The sequence below is a fragment of the Nicotiana sylvestris genome, chromosome 8 (genome assembly GCF_000393655.2).
Source record: "Nicotiana sylvestris chromosome 8, ASM39365v2, whole genome shotgun sequence".
Lineage (NCBI taxonomy): Eukaryota > Viridiplantae > Streptophyta > Magnoliopsida > Solanales > Solanaceae > Nicotiana > Nicotiana sylvestris.
Genome location: NC_091064.1, coordinates 12,714,794 through 12,720,793, shown reverse-complemented (window position 1 = coordinate 12,720,793; position 6,000 = coordinate 12,714,794).

The following is a 6,000-nucleotide window of genomic DNA, read 5'->3' as shown; positions in this document are numbered from 1 at the left end:
AAGTAGACATATAGAATTAGACTAAAAATGAAGACTATAACATGTTAAAGCAACTCAACTATGACATGAAAGGAATTTACATAGCCAAAACCGATAATTTTCATATTTAGCATGTGTACACACTCGTCACCTTTCGTACACGGCTCTTGCACATCACAATTATCACAAGTAACACCAATCCTAAGGGAAAGTTCCCCGACACAAAGTTAGGCAAGCCACTTACCGCAAATCATGCTAAGTCAATCCACTAGAAGACCTTTCCCTCGATTTTCCAACTCCGAACGGCTCGAATTCAGCCAAAATTTCATACTAAAATTATAACTATAGGAAACTAATTCAAACAGTGAAATTACGATCTTTGCAAAGAATTGAAAAATCAACCCAAAAAGTCAACTCGGTCCACATCTCGAAACCCGACCAAAATTATAAAATTCGAACACCCATTCGATATCGAGTTCAATCACACAAGAATTATTCAAATCTGACCTCAATTCGCTTTTCAAAACTAAAAACTTAGTCTAAGAAGTTCTACCACCTTTTCCCAATTTTTCCAACTCCAATCCCTAATTACATGATAAAACAATGATAGACTCGAGTAATTTAACCAAAATTGAGTTAAGGCTTCTTCTTACCCCAATATTATCACTGAAAATTCCTCGAAATTTCATTTCCCACTGAGCTCCCAAAATCCCAAAATAAATTATGAAAACTAAGCCTCGAATTTCCCCTTTTTCTGCCAGTTAAATCGTACCTGCGACCTTTCTACCGCATCTGCGGCTACGCACCTGCGGGAAAACCATCGCAGGTGCGGTCTTCACTTAAGTCCAAGATATCCGCATCTGCGGAAAAAGGTTCGCATCTGCGCATGCGCACCTGCGGCACAAGCGTCTCACCTGTTACCACTGTCGCTCCTACGTTCCCCTCCAATGTAGAAGTGAAGCCGCTTCTGTGGAACATTTCCCACTCATGCGCCCCCAGTTGGGCATGCCTAGCTCCGCATTTGCGACCAAGTGCTCGTTTTTGCAAACCCGCATCTGCGGCTAATCCCTCCACAAGTGCAAAGACACCAGAAGCTGCCAACCTTCAGCAAAATTCAATAAGTCCAAATTGTTCCGGATTCTATCAGAATCACATCCGAGGCCTCCGGGACCCCGCTCGAATATACCAAATAGTTTCAAAATAAATAACAAGCCTACTCAAGGACAAAAATCACATCCAATAACATAAATTCTATGAATCGCAATCCAAATTCAAGCCTAAGAAATTATGAACTTCCGAATTCTAAAACTGATGCCGAATCATACCAAAATAACTCCGATTGACTTCAAATTTTGCACACAAGTCATAAATGATATTGCAGACATATTTCAACTTTCGAAATTGGATTTTGACCCCGATATCAATAAAGTCAACTCATGGTCAAACTTTCCAAAAATCCTCCAACTTTTCAAATTTCGCCAAATCACGCCGAAACAACCTACAGACCTCCAAATTACCCTTCGGACATGCTTCTACGACAAAAATCACCATAGGGGCTATTGGAACTGTCAAAACTCCATTCCGAAGTCGTCTTCATACAAGTCAATCTACGGTCAACTCCTACGACGTAACCTTCCAACTTAGGGATTATGTATCCCATTTCACTCCAAAACTCACCCGAAACCAAAACCAACCACCCAGGCAAGTTACATAACTACAGTATAGCATAGAGGAAGCATAATATAGGGGATAGGGGCTAAAATACTCAAAACAATTGGCCATGTCGTTACAGTAAAAACAAGATGAGTTCAACTTACCATGATTCTTGGCCTCCCACCCATATTTAAGGGCAAATTTTTTCCACGTGCGGGTCTCGAGCATAGTAACATCCAAATTTTTTTGGACCCACTGATCCAAGCCTTCAACCCTAGGTGGTACCCACCGAGTTGCTGAAATAAGCTAAAGAAGAAGGTCCAATAACGATATGGGGCGATCTTTAATGAAAGAAAAGACAAATGATGAACTTATGAGTTAGGTTCCATAATTCCGAAAAGGATGAAGCCGTGGCCGGAATGATGTCGCTTGTGGCAACTATGATGAACCGTTCCTTCCACCCACGATCGTTATCATCATCCATGCTGGATAGCAGAGCATAGTGGCCACACTTGCTGAAATTTATCATTCTCCCACGGAAAATCTTGGGGGATCATTAATCGAGCCAAGGTTAGCTCTTCTCCTGTCTCCTGGCATAGACGCCTAAGACAAGCAATTGTCCTCCACACAGAAGGACTTACCTGCGCCAGGTATACCTGATAACGGATGCAAAGCTCCGTGATAACAGAGTTAAGCTCCCAGTTCAAAGAGAATGGCCCCAAAGTGAAGGGATACATATAAAAATACGTAAAACCTTTCTTGGGTAAGATTATCGACTCCGACAGGTCATGAGCGATGATGTTCAAATCAAGGCAATGTCGGTTTTCCTTCACAACAGGGATGCTGGAAGGACGAATAGAAGAAGGATACATGCCAACAACCCACGTGCATGAATTAACGGTAGGAAACTTCTCTTTGAAGTCCTTCGTTTTGATAAGACTCTTTGGGATGATGGTGCTCACCGTAAGAGGAGCAATGTCATCAACTTTACCTTTGTTCTTTGAAGAACTAAGGTTTCTGGAAGAAGAGGCCATTGCTATCAAAAAAGAGGAAAGGGTCTTCACTAAAAGAGAAGATTTGGGAAAGTTGAGGACAAGTATGAGTTAAACAAAAAGAGTTCGAGAGAGTTTGGAAGGTTATGAAGTGTAAATGGAGAAGTTTGATACGTATAAGTAACGGAATAGGCGGCAAAAATCGTGGCCATAATTACCTCGATAACCGACAAAAGTGGTGATGAATCGTGGGATGACGCGTGTTCAGGGCATTAAATGCAAAAAGACATGGGTCTAATCAGCTGTCAGAAACTTTTCGGCGGGGGCCAGAGAATTTTCCGCCAAAAAAGGTATTTCTACCAACTTCCCGTTGACACAAAGTTATGCCATCGAAAAGCAGGGGGGCCATATGTATAATGTAAAATGTGTTTATATTAAATGATCACATGAGAAAGTGACATAGAGCCGAAGATAGAAGGAAGTCGGATCCGAAGGCAACGATCTCGTCTGTTATCGAAGAAAATGATCCTCATGAAGGTGAAATAATTGTCTGCCACCCGGTAGCATTTAATAAAGAATTTTCTACAGCATTAAGTATGTGGACTGTTATAGAGAATATGACATTCATTGCCTACTGTTACACATTCTTCAATAGCCCTCATAATTGTCATTAAAGAGGGGCTTGATCCTAGGACCTTGTTCCCTATGTGCAACTATAATAATGAGCAATATTATCATTGTAAATGACACGAATTTTCTTACAAACATATGTTACACTTTGTTCAGAGCTCAATATAATTTTATCTTTTTGCTCATTTATATCGTGATTATTGTCCTCGGAAGCCCTGCTCCCGATATTACGATTTCTGTTGTTCTGTCTCCATATCAATGCTAAGTATTTTATGTTTGTCTAACTTATTCATTATCATGGGATCAAATTAATTTATTTGTCTATAAACTACTATATATATATACACACACACACACTAAAAGGCCCTCTTTTGCTTATCAACGACAACAACAACCACCTAGTAAAATTTCATCAGTGAAATCTGGGGAGGATAGAGTATACGCAGACCTTACCTCTTTGATTATCGACGACCCATAAAATTTGTGTCCTCACTTGCCTCTTTTCTTCTCAATTTCACAACTGAATTCATTATTTCTTAGGTTTATTATGAGGTGGTGTTCGGTCATAACTATATGTTTATGTTTTTTTAGGTGAAGGTTTTCTATCTAATTAAGTTGTAAAACCACAGAACTAATAACTCAAATCAAGTCGAATCGTCTAAAATGAAGTTAGAAATTTACTACTAGTATTCTGGATTGATTTCCATTTTGTATTTCTGAGAATATCACATATTGGTTCAATTTGGAAAATTTAGACGAAACATCTCCCACCAAAACATATTTTTAACAACATTTAATATATAATTACAAACTCTCCTAGAGAGCAAATTACATAATAATTTCGACTCTCCCATTAGGCCATACTAACTAAAGCAAACAAAAAAAAGAAAGAAAAGGAGATGACAATAAGACAGGAAAAAAGGGCAAAACAAACCCCAAAAAGGGGGGAAAAAGGAAAAAGTTATAAACACAATCTTTTTTTTTTATTAACCATTCGATAATTGAAGTCATTAATTCGATTGTTCAGATTTCATTGTAATATATAAACTCACTAAAGAGAAAACCGCTTTCATCTGAAAAGATTCTTTATTCTCAAGATTCGAACGTAAGCACTACTTACTTAAGAAATGAACTATTTGGGTCCCCAACAGATAAGATGCATGACTTTCTCAGCCTTCTCAACCTGCCTCGGCTTCTGATTATCCATGTATGCCTTCTTCCCGGCGTGTACCATGCCGGAAAACCATCTAATTCCACTTTTGTTGCCGGATTCCGCCGTGGAAATTGCCGGAGAATTCCTCATTCCGACGGTGGTGATACTGTCTTTATTAGTCAAACCCTTGAACTAGCTAGTGCGATCAAAACCTGTTTCTATTTTCAGCTTTTGCTTTGTACTATAGTATTAAGTTGTTGCACTTGGCTTATTAGTGGCTAAATTTATAAAACAAATATGTGGACATGGTTTAGTTGGCTAGTTTCACCACAAATGCTTGTATTTTGTTTCTATATGTGAACCTCGATGCATGGATATATTTACACGAAACTAGGTTTGATGGTCCCCTATGTCCCTTCACCTTCAATTTTTATCACTTAGCTCGTGTAATTTGGTGCGGTTATGTCGGTGCTCACTAAAAATTAAAAAAAGAATCATACTGAATCTTATAACTTACTTAAAATGATTTGATAAAGTAATTTTGATAATATACGGCTAACAAATTAATAGCTATATCATTAAAGTTGTAATAATGTACTTGAGTTGTGCTTTCACGGGTAGAATTTTGTTTTGCCAACTTTTTCACAAATTTACTTCTTTATATTTTAAATTACCTTAGTGAAAATTGTGCTCTGGCCATTAGAAAGAAGCGGTGTATTATTACAATTATCTTTTATTTTTTATTACACCATACCGAGGGAGACCGTCGGTAAACCCCTCGGTAAGTATTTATTTAAATCTTAGTGGTCTATTTATTGAAATTTACATTAAGTGAAGGTAATTACACAACTTAAAAATATATTAGTGGTAATTAGCTTAGTAATTTATAATTACACAAAGTAAAAGTGAATTTGTAGTATCCTTAACTACATTGATTAACCTATACATTAATAATTACACACTAAGAAGAAGTATATTAGTCGTTTTCATAAGAAATATTAGTGATGGTTTATCTTATAAATTGATAATTACTTTAAGTAGAAGTGTATTAATGGTATCCTTAAGTAACGTTAATAATTGATTATCATACACATTGATAATATACAAGCAAAAGTGTATTAGTTGTATTTAGTATGTAGATTGATAATTACACAAAATATAAGTGTATTAATAATATATATGTAAGTAATGCTAGTGATTGATTAGCCTATATACATTGATAATAACATTAAGTATTAGTGAACTAGTGACATCCTTATATAAGTAATGTTAGTGATTGATTAGCCTATACATTGATAATTATACACTAAATGGAAGTGTATTAATGCTATTTGTGAGAAATGTTTGTGATTGTTTATCTTTAGTTTGATAATTAAAGTAAATAGAGGTTTATTAGTGGTATCGTTAAGTAAAATTAATGGTATCATGAAGTAATGCTTGTGATTCATTAGCCTATACATTGATAATTATACTAATTAAGTACAAGTGTATTAGTATAGTCTTAAGAACTATTACTGATTGATTGGCTTATGCACTGAGAATTACACTAAGTAGAAGTGTATTAGTAATATCAATAAGAAATGTTAGCGATTA